The sequence below is a fragment of the Podarcis melisellensis genome (genome assembly GCF_964234715.1).
Source record: "Podarcis melisellensis genome assembly, chromosome: 9".
Lineage (NCBI taxonomy): Eukaryota > Metazoa > Chordata > Lepidosauria > Squamata > Lacertidae > Podarcis > Podarcis melisellensis.
This window is the reverse complement of record NC_138541.1, coordinates 59,633,860-59,658,852: the sequence shown is the minus strand read 5'-3', so window position 1 is coordinate 59,658,852 and position 24,993 is coordinate 59,633,860. Positions and strand designations below refer to the sequence as shown.

Genomic DNA, 24,993 nt, shown 5'->3' with positions numbered 1-24,993 from the left:
AAAGCATGCCGCCTCCCGCAATGATTTAATGCAGCCAGATCCTGGGGGAGTGAAACTCTTACTTAAAAAAGAAATATTAAAATACTATTTAACATTTGAAAACAAGATGACTAGAACACATGATGCGAAGATGTGGAGGACGGAAAGGGATTAGTGATCTGATGCACTGACAGAAAAATGCTACAACACCCCAGGATGAATCTTATTAGACTTCAATTATTTTTCCAAGGGGCATTTTGATCAGGGAACTTTTGATATGAAAACTTGGGACGTAGTTCATATAATCGCATATTGTCCTTAACAGTCATGAGAATCTTAGCCACAAGCTCAACTCACACATGCATACACACAAGTCAAAATCTTCAATCTATACTCCTGAAGATCACTGGGGCTCTTTTATTCCTCTGTTGCTGTGATGCTTTCTCCGACACACAGTGTGTCAATAAAAGGCAACTGACCCCCCCCCAAAAAAAGAGGTGATATAAACTGACCCCCCCCAAAAAAGAGGTGATATAATGTTGACAAGGTGGAGCATTTCTTTATTTTATTTTTTATTTTGACAAAGTAATAATAATAAATAAATAAGAATAAAAAGTGCCCCCCACCGCTTAGACCATTCCATTGTAACTATCCAACCTCCTAAAATTTCAACACCTCTTGTGATGGTTTGAGCCCTTTCCTCTTTAACAGCACAAATTCTACAAACACCTTTCATGTCTCCTCAAAATCATTTCTCCTGCATATCCCCCCTCTTACCTTGATGGCACATGTTAATTTATCGTTAATAGCTATATCCCACAACTCTACCATTCTTCCATTTTATATTCTCCTTACCCCTTCCACTTCCTAGCTATAATAATTCATGCAGCTGTCAATAAATTTGTGAGCAATTCTTTCAGAGGCTGCAAAGCTTCCACCCCATCGTAAATTGATAACAATGCTACCTCTGGACTTTTGGTCAGCTTTAACGCAGTGATTTCTGTTATCTCCTTAAACACTGAGCATTTATTTATGGCATTCCTACTGTATTAAGTTGGGACACAGGTGGCGCTGAGGGTTAAAGCCTCAGCGCCTAGGACTTGCCGATTGAAAGGTCGGCGGTTCGAATCCCTGCGGCGGGGTGCGCTCCCGCTGCTCGGTCCCAGCGCCTGCCAACCTAGCAGTTCGAAAGCACCTCCGGGTGCAAGTAGATAAATAGGGACCGCTTACCAGCGGGAAGGTAAACGGCGTTTCCATGTGCGGCTCTGGCTCGCCAGAGCAGCGATGTCACGCTGGCCACGTGACCCGGAAGTGTCTCCGGACAGCGCTGGCCCCTGGCCTCTTAAGTGAGATGGGCGCACAACCCCAGAGTCTGTCAAGACTGGCCCGTACGGGCAGGGGTACCTTTACCTTTACCTACTGTATTAAGTTAGCTATAGAACTGCAGATGAGGTTGAAACAAAATGGCAGTTGAAAGGGGTAGGTAGAAATTTCCTAAAATGTTGCCCTAAGAACGCAAAACAGTTTCATTTTAAAAGCTACAGTGAGCAAAATTTACTAGGTTCATTGTAAAGGAATTTGGAAAATAATAATGATACCCATTAAGAAAACAAAGCCTTTCTTGTGGAACTGTGTCAAACAGTCCCCTATCTTCCACCAGTAAATTAGGATGGAGCTGCATAAATGGCAAGTACCATTTTTGGTTATTTTGTTCCGTTGCTCTAACAAAACATAGAGAGTTTTCATCAATGCAAACCTGATGTTGGCATGTCGTCCTTATATATATATCTGCTCATCTGCATAGCACAATTTGGGGAAGGGGAGCTTCTGGTTTATGGGCCTAATCTGGTCCGCCAAGTCTCCTGATGCAGCAACTAGGACTCTCCTCAGGCCCTGTCTCCTTCCCCCTTCCGCCTATCAAGAGCTGGAGGGCGGAGCTGACAGAGCAGGTAGGTTTTCCTCGCATCCACCCCTTGCCCATTTAAGCAGCCTGCACCTGGGGTATTACTTGTTTGTTCCTTTCCCTGCCTGCCAACCCTCGATTTACGCTGATAGTCAATGACTTTGCTGTGGCTACGGTGGTCACTGTCTTTTAAGGGGCTGGGTAGGAATTTGCCCTCCGGGCTAATTGGCACCCAGCCGGTGGTTTGCCTACCTCATAGCAATCATCACAACTGGTTGGGCATTGGGGCAAACCTTTGTCTTGGGTGGAGGGGAGGTTGTAGTCTCCGCCTGCCCCTCCAAACACTGGAGTATCCCATTAAAGGGATCCAGGGGGAGTGGCCATGTCCGCGTGGCCAGGCGGAGGCCAGGGCCGAAGGCACTCCCCCAGACATCAGGAACCCTGTTTGATGTAAGTCTTAGGAACCCCCATCTGGATTGACCACGGAAGTATTCTGGCAGGCCGGAAGTATTTTGATTGCCCCATGCCCAAGCCAAGCCTCTTTCATCTATATTCAATAAAGGTGTGGCCTGTTTTGACCCCAAACCAGTCTCATTGGTCTCTTATTTGCATGGATTGGGGTACGGGGAGCCCAATGCCTGGTCCTGCAATAGAAAAGTAAGTTGTGGAAGGAAATGGTTGTTTGAACTAACCAACAGTGTGCAAAGGCCACGATGGGATGGACCACCCTCAACACAGAAAAGTTTGTATACTGCTGTATCTGTGCTAAGTACGACACATCTGAAGATATCATGGTGAAGACCACTCAATGGTTGCTTTGAGATTATATCTGTTTATTGAACATTAATTCTTCAATTTGCAGGGAGATTAGACAACATTGGCTATTAATTGAATACTCATCCTGATTTGTTTGTGAGGAGGCTAGAGGTTGTGTCAAGCAAGCAATCATCCAATACTTTCCAGGCATTTCCCCTGTTCCTGGTGCCAGACCTCCCAAACCATCTCAGTGGTGCAACCTGAATTTTAATCCCACCTGAAAATTTAGTGACAGTCCACGAGTTTTAACATCAAACCACTATCCTAGCCCTGCTCCCCAACCCCCTGCTTTGAACTGATGCTCAGCCTGCTTTAAAAAGTTATAATCATGTTCTAGCCCAATGGTTGTAAAAATGACATTCAGTGTCCCAAGGGCTGACAAGGTCCTGGCATGTCAAGGTGTCACAAGATGACAGATGTTGGGACAACATTCTGCTTTGACTTGGGTGTATTTATAGAGTGGGGAGGGGGGGAGGGCATTAATCCAGCAGAGAGGTAGCTTGAAACTTTGAGTAAGCTAAGAGGAGCTGTGGTCACAGATGATGTGCTTAGGATTCTGATACTGAGCTCAATAGGATACTGATTCCATCACCCTCTTCTCTGGGCCAGGAACCCCTTTTTCCTCAACAAAGGAAAATAGTACCGCTTCCGGAATATTCTGTCCAAAGCAGAATAAAGACCCCGCTGCGAGTGCGTGCATTTAAAGCAGCATGTGGTTCTGAGATAGTTGTCCCCATCTCATATCTCCACAACTAGAGCACACAAGCAAATAGGCACGGGGCAGAAATCAGCACTGAAATTTCACATGCATTTGGGCAGTCGGATCATAATGCGATACCCACCTACTTCGCAGCAAAGCGTAACATGATTATGGAGCAGAAGGCATCCCACCCGCCCTCACCTCTCCCAGACTGGGTTGCTGGTTTATGACCAAAAAAGAAAGATGCATACAAATGTGGAGGCATCTTCTTCTTTTGTATTTAAAAGGTACCGCAAGTTCAAGCCTGGGCAAAAGGAAATGCCATTGGCTGAAACCAAACAGAGCAGCTGCCAGTCAAAGTGGAACACACTCAGCTGGTCCAATGATTGCACTGTGTAACGCAGAGCATCTCTAGCTTTACTACTGTGAAATGAATATTTTGTGGGACCCACAGGGTTTCTTATGTTTATAAATGTGATCCTGGGCTAAGAAGGTTGGGATGTAGAGATTTCCCTCCTGCTGTTTTTTGAGCTGCAGTCTGCAGTCTAAGAATTGTTTTCAATTTAAATGCAACATATACACCACAGTCAAAATGCAGCTGCCTAATTGGTTTAAAAGCACATATTGTTTTACTGTATTATTATTATTATTATTATTCAACAACAACAACAACTTATCATTTATACCCCGCCCATCCAGCTGGGTTTCCCCAGCTACTCTGGGAGGCTTCCAACAGAATATTAAAAACAATACAGCATCAGACATTAAAAACTTTCCTAAACAGGGCCACCTTCAGTTGTCTTTTAAAAGTAAAATAGTTGTTTATTGCCTTGACATCTGCTTGGAGGGCGTTCCACAGGGCAGGCGCCACTACTGAGAAGGCCCTCTGCCTGGTTCCCTGTAACCTCGCAGCGAGGGAACTGCCAGAAGGACCTCAGCGTTGAACCTCAGTATCCAGGCTGGATGACAGGGGTGAAGACGCTCCTTCAGGTACACAGGACTCAGGCCGTTAAGGGTTTAAAGGTCAGCACCAACACTCTGAATTGTGCTCGGAAACGTACTGGGAGCCTATGAAGATCTTTAAGAACTGGTGTTATATGGTCTCGGCGGCCACTCCCAGTCACCAGTCTAGCTGTCGCATTCTGGATTAATTGCAGTTTCCGGGTCACCTTCAAAGGTAGCCCCACATAGAGCGCATTACAGTAGTCCAAGCGGGAGATAACTAGGGCATATACCACTCTGGCAAGATAGTATTATTTGAATTTATATACCGCCCTATACCTGGAGGTACATAAAAGTTTGTGCCATGTTTATTTCTGCGTAACCAGGGGTGCTAACTTGAATAAAATATTGTGGGAGCCCAGGTAAGCCCTGCTCACATAATCAATCACATGATGCAGTGCGCACATACCATTTGAATGGCAGTGCCCATCACCTTGGGGGGTGAGCCTCCAGCCCCCTCAAATATTTTATTGGCGGAGCTGAAGCCTCCATGGTCCCTAGGAGTTGTTCTCACAGTGTTGTATTATCATGCTAGCCTTTGAAAAATTATAAGGGTCGGTGGAGGAGAAAGCAAACCTGCAAATTGGACTAAAATAAGAATTATTATTAATAAGAATTTTATTATTTATGCCCAAGCCATCTAGCTGGGTTTCCCCAGCCATTCTTGTTCTGGGTAAAAGTTTAAACACCATGCAAATCCTAGGCTCACAGGACTTACAATATCCACGAAAATGTTGCACGAGTAGTTTCTATCTGAAATTAAAAGATCTGGCAGATTTGCACAAAAACTGATTTCAGTGGGACCTTCCTTCCAATGAAATGCCATTAGGAATGGTAGTGTTTCAACTTTCCTGCTCTTGCACGCAAAGCGTCATCCCACCCCCCACCCCACCCCCAATTCGCAGTTTGGACTCTTTCATAATCTCCACCTTGCGCCCATGAAAGCTTAAGGTATCATTTAGTTATTCATTAAACCCAGGTGCCAATGACCAACTTGCACATGCCTTTAACTGCATCACCTCCGTGTGGAAGGGGAGAGGGAGGGGGGATGGGGAAGAGAGAGGGAAAAGCAATCATTACGGCTGCGGAAATTTATCATATCTGCGGAACTGAACTGCAAAGTGCAGCAATTTGTGCCTGATCTCTGAACTGTGAAGGCCGTGCAAAACTTTGAACCTTTTGCCGAAATGGAAAGACACAATAACTAGTCTTGGCTGAGCAAGTGCCAGATTAAGTTACCTCTGCTCAGTGTTAATGTAACATTGTTTTTGTGGGGGGGTTTTGTGTGTGTTTTAAATGTTTAACTAGGACAGGGGGACTTCGTAGGGTATTGTGGTATTTAAGTGAGGGGCAGGAACTCGGGTTCAAAGTTTAATTCTGGTTGAAAGTTCACCTAGAGTTTTTTTTATTCCATTCTGAAAGAAGTGGAATGAGACACAAACTTTGAAATCTTCCCTTTGTTGCACCCCACCAATGTTGCTCTACCTAAGCCAAAAGGTAGGCTCTTTCCACAGTGTAAATTCATATAGATTTACACTGTGGAAAGAAGTTAGAGAGGATTTGCCCCAACTATTTAAAACTCAATACACCTGTATTTCTATCAGAACAAGCACACGAAAGCTCGTTAAATTGGCTCCAAAATATTCCTTATACCTTTTCTCCCCAGTAAGACTGGAATTCTGTTGCTTTTTCTGAAGATTTAAATGCCACTGTTATAAACGTGAAACTGTGTTAGAAAACTACACAAAACAAACCAGCCCTAGTTTGAACTGATGCCAATGTCACAAGAAGTGCATCTAACCCATCTCTCTTTAACACCTGAAACCCACTTTTTCTATTTCAGGACTGCAGTTCAGGAATACGATGCAAGCCTAGAATGCGTTTTTGGTATTTTCATATCACAAAATACATAAAGATTGAACCTGGGGGGAAATTTCCCCCCGTTTATTTAATGAAACACAATCACATAAATAAGCACAATTCTCCATTGACAGCTCGAGCTTTTCCTTGTGTGAAACTTCCATTACTCAGCCCTTTGAAAAGTGAAAATACTACACAAAATGCTGCACAAACTACACCACTGAAACACGCATCGTATAAGCACAAAATGCAAGCATTCTGCTTAAAATTATGTTTGCATAATACAGCAATTCTTCTTAGTGTAGACGAACAGTAATTAGTGCTTTTCACTGTACTAAGAAACCCCCGAAGCCAAAACTTCTTTCTTTCAGATCCCAGAGCCAAATTCATCATATCTACCTGAAGAATGACCTACTCCACAAGGTCGGCAGAACCGGATCCAAGAAAAATACAAAGATAAATTAATCTTGCTTTGCTTGGTTGATTTAAAAGAATGGGAACCTTTTTGCCTGCTCGGTTTTTAAGTCTTAAAACAATGGAACACATTTTTAATGCTGGGTTTAAATATGACGTTTGACTATGTCAACTCTTATTACATCTATGAAATCTGTACACGTCGCCTGAATGGAAAAGTCTTCGAGGTGTTCCTGTGTTGCATGTTTATAATTATTTCATTTCATTTTTAAAACCCACAGTCCAGAAGAGAGCAGAGACCGGCTGCACTCTTAAACTTTAGCTGTTGGACATAAAATCAAACAAAATCTCGCATAAAATCCAGTTTCCCTCTTACCTTTCTAGCCTTGCAGTCGCAACAGGTTAGTTCTGCTTCCACCTTTGATTGAATAACCTTTCCTCCGAGTCACGAGGTCTACATAACTCTCTGTTATACAGTACACATATGGTTTTATTGGTCAATGAGCTTTGGCTATTTAAATTCCATGGCAGTAATTTGCTAAAGGCACCTCGAAGCAGTCAGAATGGGTGGGACGCCGAAGGAAAGGAGATGTGGAGGCAGGGAGCTCATGCCAGCGGTTCGAAAAATTAATTGAAAACCCCCACCTGTAGCTAATGGATTTATATGAGGCCGATCTGAAGCTTAAAGAGAAAGAATAGGAGACGCACAGTTTAAATTCCTACTCCTGGAGGAAAATGTCAAACAGAAGAAAAGAAAGAAAGACTTAGCTGAGGCTCCGAAATTGGCAAAAAGGGAGTGATTCATATACAAACAACTTATTCCCAGCACAAGGCGTTGTGCAAATAGTTTGTGTGACTCAAAACAGATAAGATAAGGAGGAAGGGCAAATTTTGCTTGACAGTAGGGCTTTTTGGGGAGGGAGAGGGGGGAGTGAATTCTATCTTTATGCCAACGGATCAGAATTTAGGCTACTTGTCAGGATTCTTCAATTATGAAGAAGAAGAAAAAGAGAGCCACAATTCTTCAATGCAAGAGAGGCAGAGTAAACAAAGATTCCCCCCCAAAAATGCAGAATTGCACATGGTTAGCTACCAGGTGTTTGCTGTTTCTGTAGCAAACAAGTAATTGACTAGGAAGAAGAGATAGATGGATAGATAGAAAGATAGATAGATTGATAGACAGACAGACCCTCCAAGTATCCCTATTTTCCAGGGACGTCTGTGACTTAGAGAAGTCATCCCGGTTTCTGATTTGATCCCAGAATGTCCCACTTTCCCTTAGAATGTCCCTACTGTCATTGGAGAAATGTTAGAGGGTATGGAATAGGATGTCCCTATTTTCCCTATAATACCATAGGGAGGTATTTCCTCCTCTTTCTCTATCAATTTTCAGATCCTCCAATTGTCCCTATTTTCCAGGGGCATCCCTAATTTAGAGAAGCCACCCCAGTTTCTGATTTGATCCCAGAATGTCCCACTTTTCCTTAGGATGTCCCTCTTGTCATTGGAGAAATTTTGGAAGGTATGGAGTTATCCGACCCCCAAGCTGCCTGAAGGCAATGCTGTACGGTATAGGGATTTTTTTAAAAAAAGAAGTTTAATGTTTTATTATGTTGGAAGCTGCCTAGAGTGGCTGGGGCACCCCAGTCATATGTATGGGGTATAAACAGTAAAATTGTCGTTATGGAATGGGATGTCCCTATTTCCATCAGAGAAATTGTTTCCTGCTTGGCAGGGGGTTGGACTCGATGGCCCTTGTGGTCTCTTCCAACTCTATGATTCTGTGATTCTATGAAATGTACGTTGATAGCATAGTACAAGGCAAGGGGGAGGGGTGAAATATGATTCACGGCATAAATACGGTCTGTACATAACACTCGGCCCCACGAGCACTTAGGGAAAGCAAACACCACACCTTTTTCAGTCAGTTAAACTGAAAGGCTCTTTGGGGGCTGAATTTGCCAGTTCAGCAAGCTAAAAAGAGCCAGCGGGAGTGAGAAAAAGGCTTTTCTCCAGGATATGATGAATTATCAGAGATTCTGTGTCCTCCTACACAAGGTTAAAAGCGAACACAGTAGAAATTACAATCTGACCTCCCTTCTAGTACAAGGAAGTAACAATTCTTCCCAGAAAGCGATCTACCATTTTTTGGCCTCTGCTTCACAATAGCTAATTTTTCAGAAGGCTAGCTTGAAACACGTTCAGGATTCTTGCTATAACCATCGGAGGAAACTGGTTTCGTAGGTCACTTCCATGGCAGCTCAGCTACTGGAAGATCTCAGCATGGTAGCTATTGCGCTCAAATGGGGATCTTTGCTGCGTGGTCCAAAGTTAGCTCCCTCCCCTCAAAAAACCCCCTCACCCTCATGCATTTCATTATTGCATATGTTGACAAAAATAAGGGCTTTTTTCTTCCTTTGGGGAGACCTATGTTGTAACATAATGCCAACCTTACTGTATGTATGTGAAACATGGACCACTTATAAACACTGCCTCCAACTCCTCGAAAGATTCCATCAACAGTGTCTCTGGAAATTTTTACACATCACTTGGGAAGACAGGCAAACTAATGCCAGTATGCTGGAAGAAGCAAAGATCACCAGTGTCAAAGCAATGATTCTTCAACATCAACTTTGTTGGACTGGTCATGTTGTTCGGAAGCCTGATTCCAAACCAACTGCTCTATTCTGAACTTAAAAATGGAAAGAGTAATGCTGGTGGTCAACAAAAGAGGTTTAAAGACTCTCTCAAGGCAAATCTTAGAAAATGTAGTATAAACACCGATAACTGGGAAAACACTCGCCTGCGAGCGCTCCAGTTGCAGAACAGCCTTTACCAAAGGTGTTGTGGGCTTTGAAGATGCTTGAACTCAGGACAAAAGGGAGAAATGAGCTAAGAGGAAGGCACGCTTGGCAAACCCTCACCGTGATCAACTCCCGCCTGGAAACCTATGTTCCTACTGTGGAAGAACGTGTGGATCCAGAATTGACCTCCACTGTCACTTACTCTTAAAACCACGTTCATGGAAGAAAATCTTACTCAGCTACGAGTGATCTCCAAAGAAGAAGAAAGTAATGTAATACAATGAGGTGGTGATGCAGTTTGCAGAACACACAATGACAGTGAGATTTTAAAGATTCTGGCGGAAGGTACCAGAAGGCACTGGAGTTGAATTCCACAAAAATCCAAAAGCATCAAGTCTCTTTCATGTTCGGCCGCACACAATTTCTTTTTGCTCTGGTCACCAGGAGAGGTCTGCCGTTGACTTCAATAGCAAATCCAACAACATTTATCAGTGAAAATAGGGTTGTCTTATTCCATAATAATGATGATGTTGATGAAGATGATGATGATGATACTCTGGGCAGCTTCCAATGTATATAAAAACATAATAAAGCTATATAGCGCTGCCTTCAGATGTCTTCTAAAGGTTGTCTAGTTACTTAGCTCTTTGGCTCCGGGGTTCACATAACTCCATCCCCTCCACAATTTCTCCAATGAAAATAGGGACATCCGAAAGGAAAATTGGAACCTGCTGGGATTGAATCAAAAACTGGGATGGCTTCTGTAAATTTGGGATGTCCCTGGAAAACAGAGGCACTTGGAGGGTCTGTGAAATATATTCAGAGGCGAAAGTGGATTTCATGCTCTTTATTCAGCTCATAGTGGTGAGGAGGAATGGAAGTTCCCCCAGAATGTCTGCTTTATATTCATTATTTACACAATGGGCCCCACGTGATTGGCTAATTCCGAGATTCTCCTGTAGGCCAATCAGGTTGCGGATTCACTTCCACCTGGAGCTGAATTGGGTGGCTCCTGTGGACCAATCAGACTGCTGCATTCTGAATCCTATTGTTCTAGGACCAATCAGACTGCTGCATTCTGAAGCCTATTGTTCTAGGACCAATCAGACTGCTGCATTCTGAAGCCTATTGTTCTAGGACCATTCAGACTGCTGCATTTTGGATCCTATTCAACTCAGTACATAACAGTCTGCAGTAGTATGCAGACTGTACCCATCATGGAAAGTGCAGGCAACTTTTTGTCTGTCCAGGGCTACATTCATTTCGTGGTAACTTGTCGGAGGCCATGTGGTTGTGGTGGGTTGAGGAGCCAAAGGCAGCAGTGGCGAAGGAACATTTTCCCTCTTTCTGCCCCCTCTCTCTGCTACCCACTGACTTCTCTTTTTCCTTTTTTGCCTGGTGGGATGCAAGAAGCAGGACAGATCACCCTCGCGATAGGTCTGAACTGATAGTATACCCAGGGCAGTGTTAGAAACTGTGATATGAAAGCTAGGAGCTACATGGCACATTAAACCTAAGTTATGGGGCCCGCAATGGAACATCTAGGTGTGCTTTTTTAATAACAAGAATACAAAGCTGAAAATGAATGAACTGCAGCTAAAATCATTTTTGCAGATGGTCTAGTCCTTCCCCACTAATATTCTTAAGAGGTTCTCTTCTCCAGTCTTCAGAGAGTGGCTGGAAGTGGAGAGGCATAAAAAGGTCTTCCTTTCATTCCAGCAGTGGCAGTTAAATATTAGGCGCAGTACTGCGCCCAGAGCTCAGAAACTGCTCAAGTGGATGAAATTCCCGGTCACAAAATCTGCCTAGAACAATGGGACTTTAGAACACTGACTTAATAATAATAATTTTATAATAATAATAATTTATTATTTGTACCCCGCCCATCTGGCTGGGTTTCCCCAGCCACTCTGGGCGGCTTCCATAGAAACCAAAAATACACTAAAATATCACACATTAAAAACTTCCCTGAACAGTTCTGCCCACCTGTGTGGCCAAAATAATCCAAATACAGTGGTACTTCAGGTTACATACGCTTCAGGTTACAAACTCTGCTAACCCAGAAATAGTGCTTCGATTAAGAACTTTGCTTCAGGATGAGAACAGAAATCGTGCTCCGGCGGCGGCGCAGCAGCAGGAGGCCCCATTAGCTAAAGTGGTGCTTCAGGTTAAGAACAGTTTCAGGTTAAGAACGGACCTCCGGAACGAATTAAGTACTTAACCTGAGGTGCCACTGTATTACTTTAAGAAAAGCTGAATTCTGCAACCTGTATCCATTACGCAAATTAGTCAAATGACTCAATCGTGTTCAAATATGCTTTTTGTGGGATACTTTGTCATAGTTTGCGGGGAGGAGACAAGGAGCTATGCAAGACGTTGCAATTCCACCAAGCAACTCATGGCATTCCTTCTACTTTCCAAGATTTCGGCAGATTATCCATTATGCATTTGAAATTGTCTTCACAGCCATAATGAGGAAAGGCTTGTTTGTTTCCAAAGGCTTTGAGTTGCGCCCTCAATGTCACATTTTGGGGATTCTATTCTTAGAATCCAAAAGAAGACTGACAATTCCTTTCAGATTCTGCAAAACAGGCTTTTACAAAAAAAATACATCTCTTTACATAAAGACGTACCTCCCTTTGCAACCTTTTAAATAAATAAACATGCAGCAGCCTTTCAAAATGACCCTTCATACAAATGTAGCCATACAACACATTCTGATAAGACTATCTGAAGGTTTATCTTCACCTTCTGAAATTCTCTAGCCATAAGAGGTGCTTTTTCTTTCTTTCTAAGATTCAACCATCAACCATCGCAACAGAGGTTATTCAGCCATCTTGATTCTGCAGTCATATTTAGCAAGCTTTTAAATTATGGCAGCTATGTGCTTATGTAGAAATTCAGTTTAAAACTATTTTGCTTTTTCAGAAAAATTAAACGTAGCTTGTATCAGTATTTGAAACTGGGATAGAAAAGCTAGGAGCCAAATGGCTCCTGGGACCTGGGTTGTAGGTGCCAAAACAGAATGTCTAGTCGCCATTTTTGGGGGGGAGGTGTCCGGCCACACTTTTTATGTATTATTTTGATAAGCATGAACTAATATCCAATTCACATAAGTGAGACATTGTTAATATCACAATTTAAGCAAAAATTGTTAGTACATGTTTGATTTGGTATTTACAATAAAAAAACAGTGGTTCCTCAGGTTACATATGCTTCGGGTTACATACGCTTCAGGTTACAGACTCCGCTAACCCAGAAATAGTGCTTCAGGTTGAGAACTTCGCTGCAGGATGAGAACAGAAATCATGCTCTGGTGACGCGGCAGCAGCGGGAGGCCCCATTAGCTAAAGTGGTGCTTCAGGTTAAGAACAGTTTCAGGTTAAGTACGGACCTCCGGAACGAATTAAAGGTACCACTGTACCTTTGAAAAGGTACCACTAAGTTTAGTACCACTGTACTGGTACTAAACTTCAGTATTCAAAACACTCTGCTCTTTATTGTTAAACTCCTTAACATATTGGCTATCCTTAACATATACAGTACTTCCAGGCTTCAAAGCACACACATTTCAGTAATCCTTTAGCATCAACCAGGCACAAAAAATGGCACCCATACTTTTTAGGCATTCGCTATTGCAGAATCTTTAGGTGCAAAATGTGCCTGGCATCCTGCTAATTCTGAACCCTGGTTTGTATTATTTTATTATGTAGCTAAGGTATTTATCTTATTTTCAGAAACAAATCCTACTGAACTGAGTGTAAAGTTTTGGTTTTTTCTCCAATATCAGTGCTATTTATTTTTACTTGTTATTGCAGAATACGTACTTCTGGTTCCAAAATTATAACTGAAAACACTGAGTACACTTGTTGTTTCAGGATACACAGGGTTCTGACTGTTTACTCCTGAGTAACTCTATATAGACTCTATAAGGCGCCCTGATGTTTGGGACAACAACTCCAATAATCTCTAAGCATTGGTAATGTTGGCTGGTGCAGAAGAGAGTGGGGAAGTCCCTAACAATGTCATACCCTCCAGCACCTCTCCGATTAAAATAGGGACATCCTATCTGAAAGGCAATAGACTCCCTACCCCTGGCCTAGAGGTTTCTAAAATGCTGTATGGATTCAAGTATTTGAGAATCATGTCCTTAGGCTTAAGAGGGTGTTCAACTCTTCTTTCACTTTAAGCTATATAGAGTAAAGAACCAGAGTACAGAAGCAAAAACGGGGACTTATTCCACAATGTTAATAATTCACATCTGGGGGAAAACACTTAGAGTTAGCTCATTAAAAGAGCAACCAGATGAAGACTGGTGCTGTGGGACAACACCTGCTTCTTGACTGTTCTCTTAGAAATCAAATGAGGCTTGTCGTCTTCAAAACTACTCAGAGGATCACTGAGCCATCCTAAGACTTCAAGGGCCAAAGAAAACAGCAGCCTCTTTTGATATGCCAGGTGGAAATGAGAGTGCAAGGTAGAATTGCACAGAACCGGGGACAGCACAAAACACATATTTTGCAGGAGGTCAGTGCAATGCAAACATGATTTCATTTCTGCTGTGGTCTGAAGTAGAACTTTTGAACCACATGCAGCTACTATCGTAGAGGTAAAAGGCTCCTTACTAAAATATTTTTATATATAATTTTTTAATTTTTTGTTTTGTTTTACAATTTAAAATACTCCTTTTACATCCTTAAGGTATCAATGACTTCCTTTCTTCTCCTTCCATGGGTCATTTTACATACCATAAATCCCTGCATATTTTACAAAAACTATACCATTATTGCATCCATCAAAACTTATTTACACTGTTGAATTCATCTTAATGCTGCCTAGGCTTTCAGATGTACACAGTTATTTCCCATATATTCAATAAACGTTTTCCAATCTTCTTTAAACGTATGTTCTTCTTGTTCTCTTATTCTACATGTTAAGGCTGCGAGTTGTGCATATTCTGACAACTTAAGCTGCCATTCTTCTTTGGTTGGGACCTCGCTTGTTTTCCATTTTGGGGGCTAACAACACACGGGCTGTAGTAGTGGCCTACATATATAACCCTTTTTGACACCCTGGAATTCCCAGGGTCCTTATTAAAATCTTCCACGGCAGCTGCAGGGTTCACTGTTGATAAGGTTAGCAGGGAAGCACTTCTTTTGGTAAGATGTAATCTCAGTACCTTGGGAAGAAGACAGTACACTGCACCGACTCTGTTAGGTATGCTATCTAGTTTGTACATTACCTACTCCTTTTGTTCCTTTAATGGGAGCTTCCCCGCCCTGCAAATAGCAGCTATGGAGCGCCCAGACCAGACTAAGACTGCAAGAGGAGGTAAAATGTTAAAGACCCCCCTACAACCCCTGTGAAGGTCCTCCAAGGCCCTCCTGCTGCCTATTTGTGAAAGAAAAATACTGTGTTTCAGGGCAAAGGTACACACATACCCACCAAGGGTCCTGGAAAAAAAACCCCTTTTTTTTACATGAGATTGCATTGGCCGTTTTGGGCGATGCTATCTCGTGCATTTGCATGCTGCAATCTCTCCCCGAAAAAGTGTTGCCCCCCCCCCAGTGCCACAATCTTGTGCAGCACCCAGAAAAATGGGTTTTGGGATGCCGTGCAAGATCACGCCCCCCCAAATGTGCTTTGGGGGGTAGATCTCACTGTTGGGACACGGGTGGCGCTGTGGGTTAAACCACAGAGCCTAGGACTTGCCGATCAGAAGGTCGGCGGTTCGAATCCCCGTGACGGGGTGAGCTCCCATTGCTCGGTTCCTGCTCCTGCCAACCTAGCAGTTCGAAAGCACCTCAAAGTGGAAGTAGATAAATAGGTACCGCTCTGGCGGGAAGGTAAATGGCGTTTCCATGCGCTGCTCTGGTTTGCCAGAAGTGGCTTAGTCATGCTGGCCAGATGGTGGCCAGATGCTGGCCAGATGGCCAGATGTACGCCAGATGTACGCCGGCTCCCTCGGCCAATAAAGCGAGATGAGCGCCACAACCCCAGAGTTGGCCACGACTGGACCTAATGGTCAAGGGTACCTTTACTTTTAGATCTCAGTGTGGGTCATGTGACCCACCCGGGAGAATGTCTCAGAATACATGAATCCAATTTTTTTAATCTAAAAAAGTTGGGACGATATGCGCATGTTGTTGGGTCCTCTTCGCCATACTGCCATGGGCTCAATATCACATGCAGGGCAAGTATGGAAGATGGAGGAAACTTACTTTTTGGTTCAGGAAAGTGCGCTTTAGCAGCTTTCCTGCTCCCCAAAATATCAATGCATCGTTTCTTATCTAGGTAAGTATTTGCATTAAAATGGAGAACCCTTCTTGTGTGTTAACAAAACATCAAACAGATTTTGGCTGAGAAAATATACTGTATTTACGGTAAACCTACCATGTATTTATCATGCTTTTTTTAAATCAAGTTATCCTACAGCCTGCAGCATTTTGCTACACAAAACTGCCCTTTGGATCTTACTAATAAACAGCGCCAGCCAAACGTTGACGTTTTCTTGCATGGTTGGCTGATGGTTCTGGTTGCGTCTGTGCCCCCAGTTACTTATCTTGTTGTTGTTTAGATATGTGTACCCACTAAAAACCGCTCCTCCCAGTGGGAACACATGTAAGTATAATGAAAGAAGAGAAGCAATTTAAGTCCTACTGCTAGAATGAATAAACGTTTGCAGTATCTTTCTCCCTCTCTCGGCTGCGCCATCATTCACATGCACAAATTAATGAAAAGACAACAAACACACTCTTTAAAAAATACACAAATTTTAACAAATGTTTCATCATCTTTTCTTAGGTAACAAGGTGCCCAACGTTTGCCCAGTCTTGCGCCTTGCACTATTTATGTAGAAACATATTCCGTTTTTAATAGGCATAAACACAATCTATATTCTGAGGAAGGAGTGAGCTGGAAGAGCCTCCTAATGAGATCAGGATGAAATATTAGATATTTACAAGGTCACGTTCTCATATCATGCAGCTCGTCAGCTGACTAATCAGCTGACAAATCCATTACTAAACCAGGGGAACTAAACATCGGTCTGGGAGGAAGGGAACCTCTGGCTAATCTTCTCAGGACCTTTAAGGTCAGCTCTTGCTTAAACTTTAGCTGACAACGTGCAGAGAGAGAGAGAGAATGCATCAAAAAGGGGGGAGTTAAATTGATTTATAGGCCTGAAACAAGCAACTCGAGCACTCTTCCCATTAACTTTCCCACCCACCAACTACTCCAGTGTTCATGTTGCAGGAGCCACACTTCCAGCAGGGCTTCTGTGCCTTTTCAATAGCTACATGACCGGCAGAAAATCAGCAAGTGCAAGTTTCTCCCAAATAGGGGTGCAGTCAGGGCCGGATTTAGGTTTGATGAGGCCCTAAGCTACTGAAGGCAATGAGGCCCTTTATATGTCCAGCTGTCCTTTGTCAACAACAAATTGTCGCTGTTTTTTGAGTTGAATATATGCTATATGGTAACTTATGGACCTACACAACACAAAACACTGTTGCTGTAGGTAGGTTTTTTTATTTTTTTATCTTATATTTTGGAAATGTACATCCAGGGTTTTTTTCCCTTTATATTTTTTTTTGGGGGGGGGGGGAGAATGGGGCCCTAAGCTATAGCTTGTTTAGCTTATACATAAATCCTGCACTGGGTGCAGTGAAGGGGAAACGCTCCACCAGTTGAATTCCTGTACAGTATTATTATTTTTAACTCAGCCAATAGGATAAAAGTTGGGCGGTACTAAGACCGCACTTTATTCCATTTTTCTGACGTTTCCTTACCTGATACAGTTTCACATAGTATAAAAGCCACTTCTGGAAATCTATTAGGTTTTTTAAGTGTTTATTTTCGGGGGGGGGAATCTACTTTAAACCTTTACACTCAGAAAATTGTGGTAATTTGATGGTGTTATCTTTTATTCTTATTCTTATCATTATTATTTATTGAGTTTATATACTGCCCTATAAGGGAAGCAGGTGGCACTGTGGGTTAAACCACAGAGCCTAGGACTTGCCGATCAGAAGGTCAGCGGTTCAAATCACCGCAACGGGGTGAGCTCCCGTTGCTCAGTCCCTGCTCCTGCCAACCTAGCAGTTCGAAAGCACGTCAAAGTGCAAGTAGATAAATAGGTACCACTCTGGCGGGAAGGTAAACGGCATTTCCATGCGCTGCTCTGGTTCGCCAGAAGCGGCTTAGTCATGTTGGCCACATGACCCGGAAGCTGTACGCCAGCTCCCTCGGCCAATAAAACGAGATGAGCGTCGCAACCCCAGAGTCGTCCATGACTGGACCTAATGGTCAGGGGTCCCTTTACATTTATACTGCCCTATACCTGGAGGTCTCAGGGTGGTTCACAGAAACAGGTTTTCACGATCGTGCCACTGCCACTCACAAAATGAAATTTGGGGTAGTACCCTGACACACAGTTCTTTCCTGCTATTTAAAATTTGACACAACATTGCATTATATTGATCAGAACGCCTCAGGTCCATAGCAATTCAGGTAAGGCAGTGGAAAAGGAACATTAGAAATCGGGACAGAAGTGCTCGGAAAACTAACAAAACCCCCACATCTGAATGCAACTTTAGTCAAGAGTATCAGGACCTTTGGTGAAAAGGGATCTTACGGAAAGCTAAAGATGAGAGCACTTAATATGGACCTTGGATTTCAGGAAATATGATTTTGATAAGGTCAGAAAATTGCAAACAGATTTCATGGCTAGATATACCAATGGCAAAGGGCACTCGAGCTAAGTGAGAGTTTGCGAAAGAAAGGCGCAATTGCAGGCATTGCTAATGGGAATGAAAAAGGAGAGGCGTCTTTTAAAGTCCATGTTGCGGCACAACAGGCGTGATCACCGATGAACTGACAAAGGAAGGGCAGGTGACTGAGTAGCAGGTGTAAGGAAAGCTAAAGTTCAGAATGAGCAGAGACCGGTGAGGGATACCAAAAGCAACAAAAGGGGCTTTTCAGGTGCAGTGGTACCTCGGGTTAAGAACTTAATTCGTTCTGGAGGTCCGTTCTTAACCTGAAACTGTTCTTAACCTGAGGTACCACTTTAGCTAATGGGGCCTCCCGCTGCTGCCACACCACCGCCACACGATTTCTGTTCTCATCCTGAAGCAAAGTTCTTAACCTGCGGTACTTTTTCTGGGTTAGCAGAGTCTGAAACCTGAAGTGTCTGTAACCTGAAGTGTCTATAACCCAAGGTACCACTGTACATTGGAAGCAAGAGGAAGGGAATTCTGGTATGCCCAGTGCTGACTAAGGGTGCTGAAATCTTAACAAGTGACAAAGAGAAAATGGACTTACTCACCTCCCCTTCTTCCCAAAGGTGAACTGCGTGCAACCTCACATCATAAGGCGAGGAGTGCGGAGGATTCGCAACAAGTCCGCTCACCCCTCTAGGTGTGGTGGTGAGGGATGGCAGAGGCTTCACCGGGGCCCCGACGAGGGAACTGGAACAGTGGTGCCCTTTCTGATAGGCGGTGGGGGCTTAAGCCCCCTCTGCCTATCAGGAACTGGATCCTAGCCTGCACCTGGCTTTGGCAAATGGGGATGCAGGCTGGGGACTCGGGCTGTGCCAGGGGGCGGAGCTGACAGAGCAGGTAGGTTTTCCTCGCATCCACCCCTTGCCCATTTAAGCAGCCCACACCTTGGGCATTACCTGTTTGCTCCTTTCGCTGCTCATGCACCCTCGGTTTAAGCTGATAGTCAATAACTTTGCTGTGGCTAAAGTGGTCACCATCTTTTAAGGAGCTGGGTAGGAATTTGCCCACTGGGCTAATTGGCACCCAGCCGGTGGTTTTGCCTGCCTCATAGCAATCATCACAACTGGTTGGCCATTGGGGCAATCCTTTGTTTTGGATGGTTGTAGTCTCTGCTTGCCCCTCCAAACGCTGGGGTATCCTTTTAAAGGGATCTGGGGGGGGGAATGGCCATGTCTGCGTGCCCTGGCAGGGCCAGGGCTGAAGGCACTCCCCCAAACAGCGGTCCCTGCGGGGGTCTCCCTATTTGATGTAAGTCTTAGGAACCCCCTCCTGGATTGACCACGCGTCACTTCCGGTTGGTGGGTCAGAAGTATTTTGACTGCCCCATGCCCAAGCCAAACCTCTTTCAACTGTATTCGATAAAGTTGTGGGCTTTTCTGACCCAAAACCAGTCCTATTGGTCTCTTATTTATATGGGTTAGGGCATGGGTAGGCAAACTAAGGCCCAGGGACTGGATCCAGCCCAATCGCCTTCGAAATCTGGCTCACGGACGGTCCGGGAATCAGCATGTTTTTACATGAGTAGAATGTGTCCTTTTATTTAAAATGCATCTCTGGGTTATTTGTGAGGCATAGGAATTTGTTCATTTCCCCCCCTTCAAAATATAGTCCGGCCCCCCACAAGGTCTGAGGGACAGTGGACTGGCCCCCTGCTGAAAAAGTTTGCTGACCCCTGGGTTAGGGTATGGGGAGCCGGAAGCCTGGTCCTGCAAGGACTTGGTTAGGAGATCCCAATCAACATTAAAGAAGTTGAAGTTTTCAAAGCAGATCCATCACATGCCAGGGAGCGAAAGGAATGTGCTGATCTAAGGACCTCTGGCTATCATCTTTGAGAATCCCTGGAGGGAAGGAGTGGCCAATGGTATATTTCAGTGTCCTTCAAAAAGGGGCATCTGGGAAACTGCAGACTGCTCAGTCTAACTTTGATAACGGGGAAGATACCAGAACAAATGTCAAAAAAAAGTCAGTTTGTAAGTGACTTGATAACAATGCATTGAAGATATATATTTTAATATCAAGCTGGGGGCTAGGCTCCTCCCTACTCTATGATTGTAAAAACAAGTCGTCCCCCAACCCCCAGGTATCTTGGAGGGTCAGGATACAGAAACTCTGATATTAATTTGTATGCTCTGACGGAAGACATGTTAATTGCTTTAGATTTTCTCAATTTTTAGACAATCATAGAACTGTGTGGAAAGGACCCCAAGGGTCATCTAGCCCAACCCTATAAAATGCAGGAATCTCTCTTTTTTTGCACAACGTGGGGTTCAAACCCACAACCCTGAGATGAAGGCTTTCCTGCCATTACCAGCAGAGCTATCCCGCTGTCCTGCTTTTCATAATGGAAAGAACTTTATTTTAGTTAAAAGCACCACAATGATCTGTGGCTCCTTCTGCTCTCATTAGTGTGATGAATGCATAATCTTAAGGACGAAGAAGAAGAAGAAGATCCAAATCAGGAAGAACCCTATCAGCTCTGCCCAAGGCATATTGGACAACAGCAACAAACGAAAAAAGATAGACACAACATCTTACAAGGACAGGAAGAAACACCATGGACAGAATAATTGCCACACACAGGAAGAACAAGAATATAGTTTGAGTTCCTCACTTGTAGTTCTATAAATCATTTAATGTGTCAGCACGAATAGAAGTTATTAATATGGCAGTTGTTGTACAAGGGATTATTATTATGACCGGAATGTAATTGAAATTAGTAAGATTTTGAAACGAAATAAAGAAAATAATCAACCCATCAATTGCAGCACATGGGGGGGCCACCTAAATTATATAATTCATATTTGAACAATTGGTATTAGTAATTGTATTATAAATTGGTATTGTTATAATGAGGCTATTATTGGATTGTAACTGAAAACTAATAAAAATTATTATAATAAATAAATAAATCAGGTAGAACCCTGCAGAAAACAAACTGCACTGTAACATGGATGTTAAGTTCTGGGTGAACATATCAGACGACACAGCAATTCTTCAAACTGCTCTTGTTTATTCACAGGCCAGAACAGAACTGAACTGAAGGGTTCAGCCAGCCTGCTTATATAGAGCTCCACTACAACGCAACAGTAACCACTTTCTGTAACTATCCAATCACTGAACGTCACTTTCAATCCCTTATTTGCATATGTGGACCTGAGTGAAAACTATCTACAGTATCCCCTTGCTGGCCCAGGGTGAGAACTTCAGTACATAACAATGGACATATATGCAGGTATACTCAAAACACACACCTGGTTGTTCCAGTTATGTCACCACCATCTCATAGCAAGCAGTAGCAAAAGCTGTAGACAAACATCTAATACGGTTAATAGGATACAGTTTGCCTGCTATCTGTAAGCAAAGGGAATCCATTTAAGGGCACAGTAGTGTCTGTGCAATGGCACAGCAACAGCCTTTGCAGCCTTGCCTCCTCCAGCTACCGTTCTTCTGCTCAGGGCAGGCAAGCCAGTGAGGGCCAGGACTCCGGCCCTCGCCTACTGCCCCGAGGTATCATCTCCGAAAAGTGTCTAACAGCAGACACTTGCAGACTGTCAGTATCTCACGGCAGGGATTTAAGTGCACAATGCAACTTAACCTTTTTCTACCTTGTGGATAAAGTTCTGCGGCCCACAAGAGCCCACCACCCATTTCCTTTAAAACAAGCAAACAAACGACTTTCTGCAGTTAGGAAAGTGACATGGAAAAGTGTGAGATGAATGAATAAGAGGAATACATGTAAACACCCAGCAAGTGAATCAGGGTGGATGCTTGGTTGTCATGTAACTGCCCTGCAAACAAGTCAGAAGAGGTGCTTGGTAAAGGCTGGATATAATCAAAACTCTGTGCAAGCTTTGGGTAAGTTAATCAGGATGAGAGCTCAGCAAATTGGACATCTGGAGGACCCCAGTGATTGCAGAATGGCTACAGCTACCTAAATGCTCTTTCTACTGCCAGGCTCAGATTTCATACACCAATGAAATCTCGTTGAATAGCAAGGGTGAACCAATCCCAAGGAAATTCAGTGGTACCTCAGGTTACATACACTTCAGGTTACATACGCTTCAGGTTACAGACTCTGCTAACCCAGAAATATTACCTCAGGTTAAGAACTTTGCTTCAGGATGAGAACAGAAATTGTGCTCCGGCGGCGCAGCGGCAGCTGGAGGCCCCATTAGCTAAAGTGGTGCTTTAGGTTAAGAACAGTTTCAGATTAAGAACAGACCTCCGGAACGAATTAAGTACTTAACCTGAGGTACCACTGTTCTCTTATATGCAAAGAAGTCCATCCCCAAAGGCTGAACAGGTTTCTTCCTCTCAGTTTGGTAGTTAAACCAGTTCTTCAACAATGTTTCTGGTATTAAATACACCAGCCAGATTAAATCAGATAAACAAGGAATATTCGGTGTTATGTTGCAGGGGATGCCAGAAAACAGGGAATTACGTATGTTCACATGTGGTGGGGGTGTAAATATGTACATTTTGTGGGGCAAAGGGTGTTTAAGGAGATAACAGAAATCACTGGGTTAAAGCTGACTGAAAGTCCAGAGGTAGCATTATTATCAATTTACAATGGGGTGGAAGGTTTGCAGGCTATGAAGGACTTGCTCACAAAAATATTGACAGTTGCACACATTATTATAGCTGGGAAGAGGAAGGGGCAAGTGGAATATAAAATGGAAGAATGGTATAAAGAAGTGTGGGATAAATTAACGTGCCATTAAGCTATGATGGGGAATATGCAGGAGAAATGATTTTGAGGAGATATAAAGGGTGTTTGTAGAATTTGTATTGTTAAAACGGAAAGGGCTCAAACCATTGCAAGAGGTGTTGAAATTTGGGGGGGCTTCTTATTTTTATTTATTTATGATTATTAATTTGTCAAAATAAAATATTTTTAATAATAATAATAATAATAATAATAATAATAATAATAATAATGCACTATTATCAGCCTGGGGGGCGGGATGACACTTTCTAAAAATTGTTCATGCTTCTCTGACTACTTGGCTATCCTGAGAATTGACCTTCCACAAACTAGTAAAGAGTTAATGGCAGCATAAGAAATCTTGGAACTCAGCAACTCTGGGTGGTGTAGGTATGATTTATGGAAACACAGGAATCTGGATAAAAAGCTTCCAACCTCTAAAGCTGTATTTCTTAAACTCGGGTCCCTGGCTGTTGATGGACTACAACTCCCATCATCCCTGGCAGCTAAGGAATTGTGGCACTCAAAACGGAAGCGTAACACTAAAAATGGAGCATGTTCGGCTTCCAAAAAAAGTTCGCAAACCGGAGCACTAACTTCCGGGTTTGCAGTGCTTGGGTTCCAAGTTGTTTGAGTACCAAGGCGTTTGCGAATCAAGGTACCACTGTACTGTTGTCATCTTCTTCTTCTTCCTCTATTATGTACTAAAGTTCTCACCCTGGGCCAGCAGGGTGATATTGTAGATAGTTATGCAAATAAGTGGTCGAAAGTTACGTTCAGTGATTGGATAGTTTTAGAAAATTGCTGTGTCGTCTGATATGTTCACCCACAATTTAACATCCTCCTTCTTGGAAAGGTCAGGATGGGGAGACTGTTTCCACCACTTTTCCTCCTCCTCTGCCCAGCCCATCGTCTCCAGCAGCCTGTTTGCTAAGTCATATGTACAGCACTGAGAGCCCAGACCTGTACTCCACCTTCCCCTCCCTTGCTCTATCTTCCGATAAAGCTCCAGCCCTGCCCATGGAAAACCTGTGCCCTGCTTCTGGGAGACTCGCCCAGTTTGTAAACTCTCTTTCCCCCTCTCCATCCTGCTTGCAGGCACTGGGGAGGGTGGATTTCGAACAGCGCAATAAATTGCACGCCTGCTAATTGTAGTGCCATATTGTCATCTCCATGCAAACATGGCGTCTTTCACTTCTCCAATTTACCCCTGACTTAACCCGTAAGTGATGGGAGCCTTTTGCCAAATGCAGTCAGACTTTTTACCAAGAGGTTACTTCACAAGTTTGCTAGTCTGTTTCTTGTGCCGTGCTGCAGGATCAGTGTAAATCTAAGAGGAATTGGCTCTAACGGAAGCAGAAAATACTGAAGTGAGAATGGCAGATCAAGTTGATGGTTTATGCCAAAATGGCTAAAATGACCATTATGCCATTTCGGCATAATCCATCCACTTGATCTGCCATTCTTCTCTGGTCGGGTGGACTGGTCTATTGCTGTAAGGAAGATGGTCTCCTTGCAATTCTTTATTCTGTATATAAGTGGGTGCTGATGCAGAGACTGGACCCTCCATTTGAGATCTCTCAGATTACCAGTTCAAGACTCCCTGCAGATCCATCCAAGCCCTGACAGTGTTCTCATGCATAAATTAACTTTGACCAGAATCCCAGGGCAGCATGTAGCTTCTCAGTGAAGTGAAATGGTATTAACCAGGGGTAGGCAACCTACGGCTCAGGGGCCAGATGTGGCCCAATCGCCTTCTAAATCCGGCCCACAGACGGTCTGGGAATCAGCGTGTTTTTACATAAGTAGAATATGTGCTTTTATTTAAAATGCATCTCTGGGTTATTTGTGGGGCATAGGAATTCGTTTATTCCCCCCCCCAAAAAAATAGTCCGGCCCACCACATGGTCTGAGGGACAGTGGACCGGCCCTCTGCTGAAAAAGTTTGCTGACCCCTGGCATTAACCATAGGGGTGATGCACCCAGGTCAGGAGTAAATGCCCCTAGGTCAATGCTACAATGCAGTGAGTGCT

The 24,993-nt window shown here is 43.5% G+C and overlaps 1 protein-coding gene across 10 annotated transcripts in view; it reads right to left on the bottom strand.

Moving 5' to 3' along the window:
- Positions 1–24,993, bottom strand: part of RBM47 (RNA binding motif protein 47) — an 83,262-nt gene that overhangs the window by 11,187 nt on the left and 47,082 nt on the right. The window contains exon 2 of one of the 10 annotated variants that reach the window (XM_081924512.1): positions 7,051–7,140. The exons of the other annotated variants lie outside the window; for them this stretch is intronic. The gene's annotated coding sequence lies outside the window, so the exon portion shown is untranslated. The remainder of the gene's footprint in view (positions 1–7,050; positions 7,141–24,993) is intronic. 10 annotated transcript variants of the gene reach the window in all.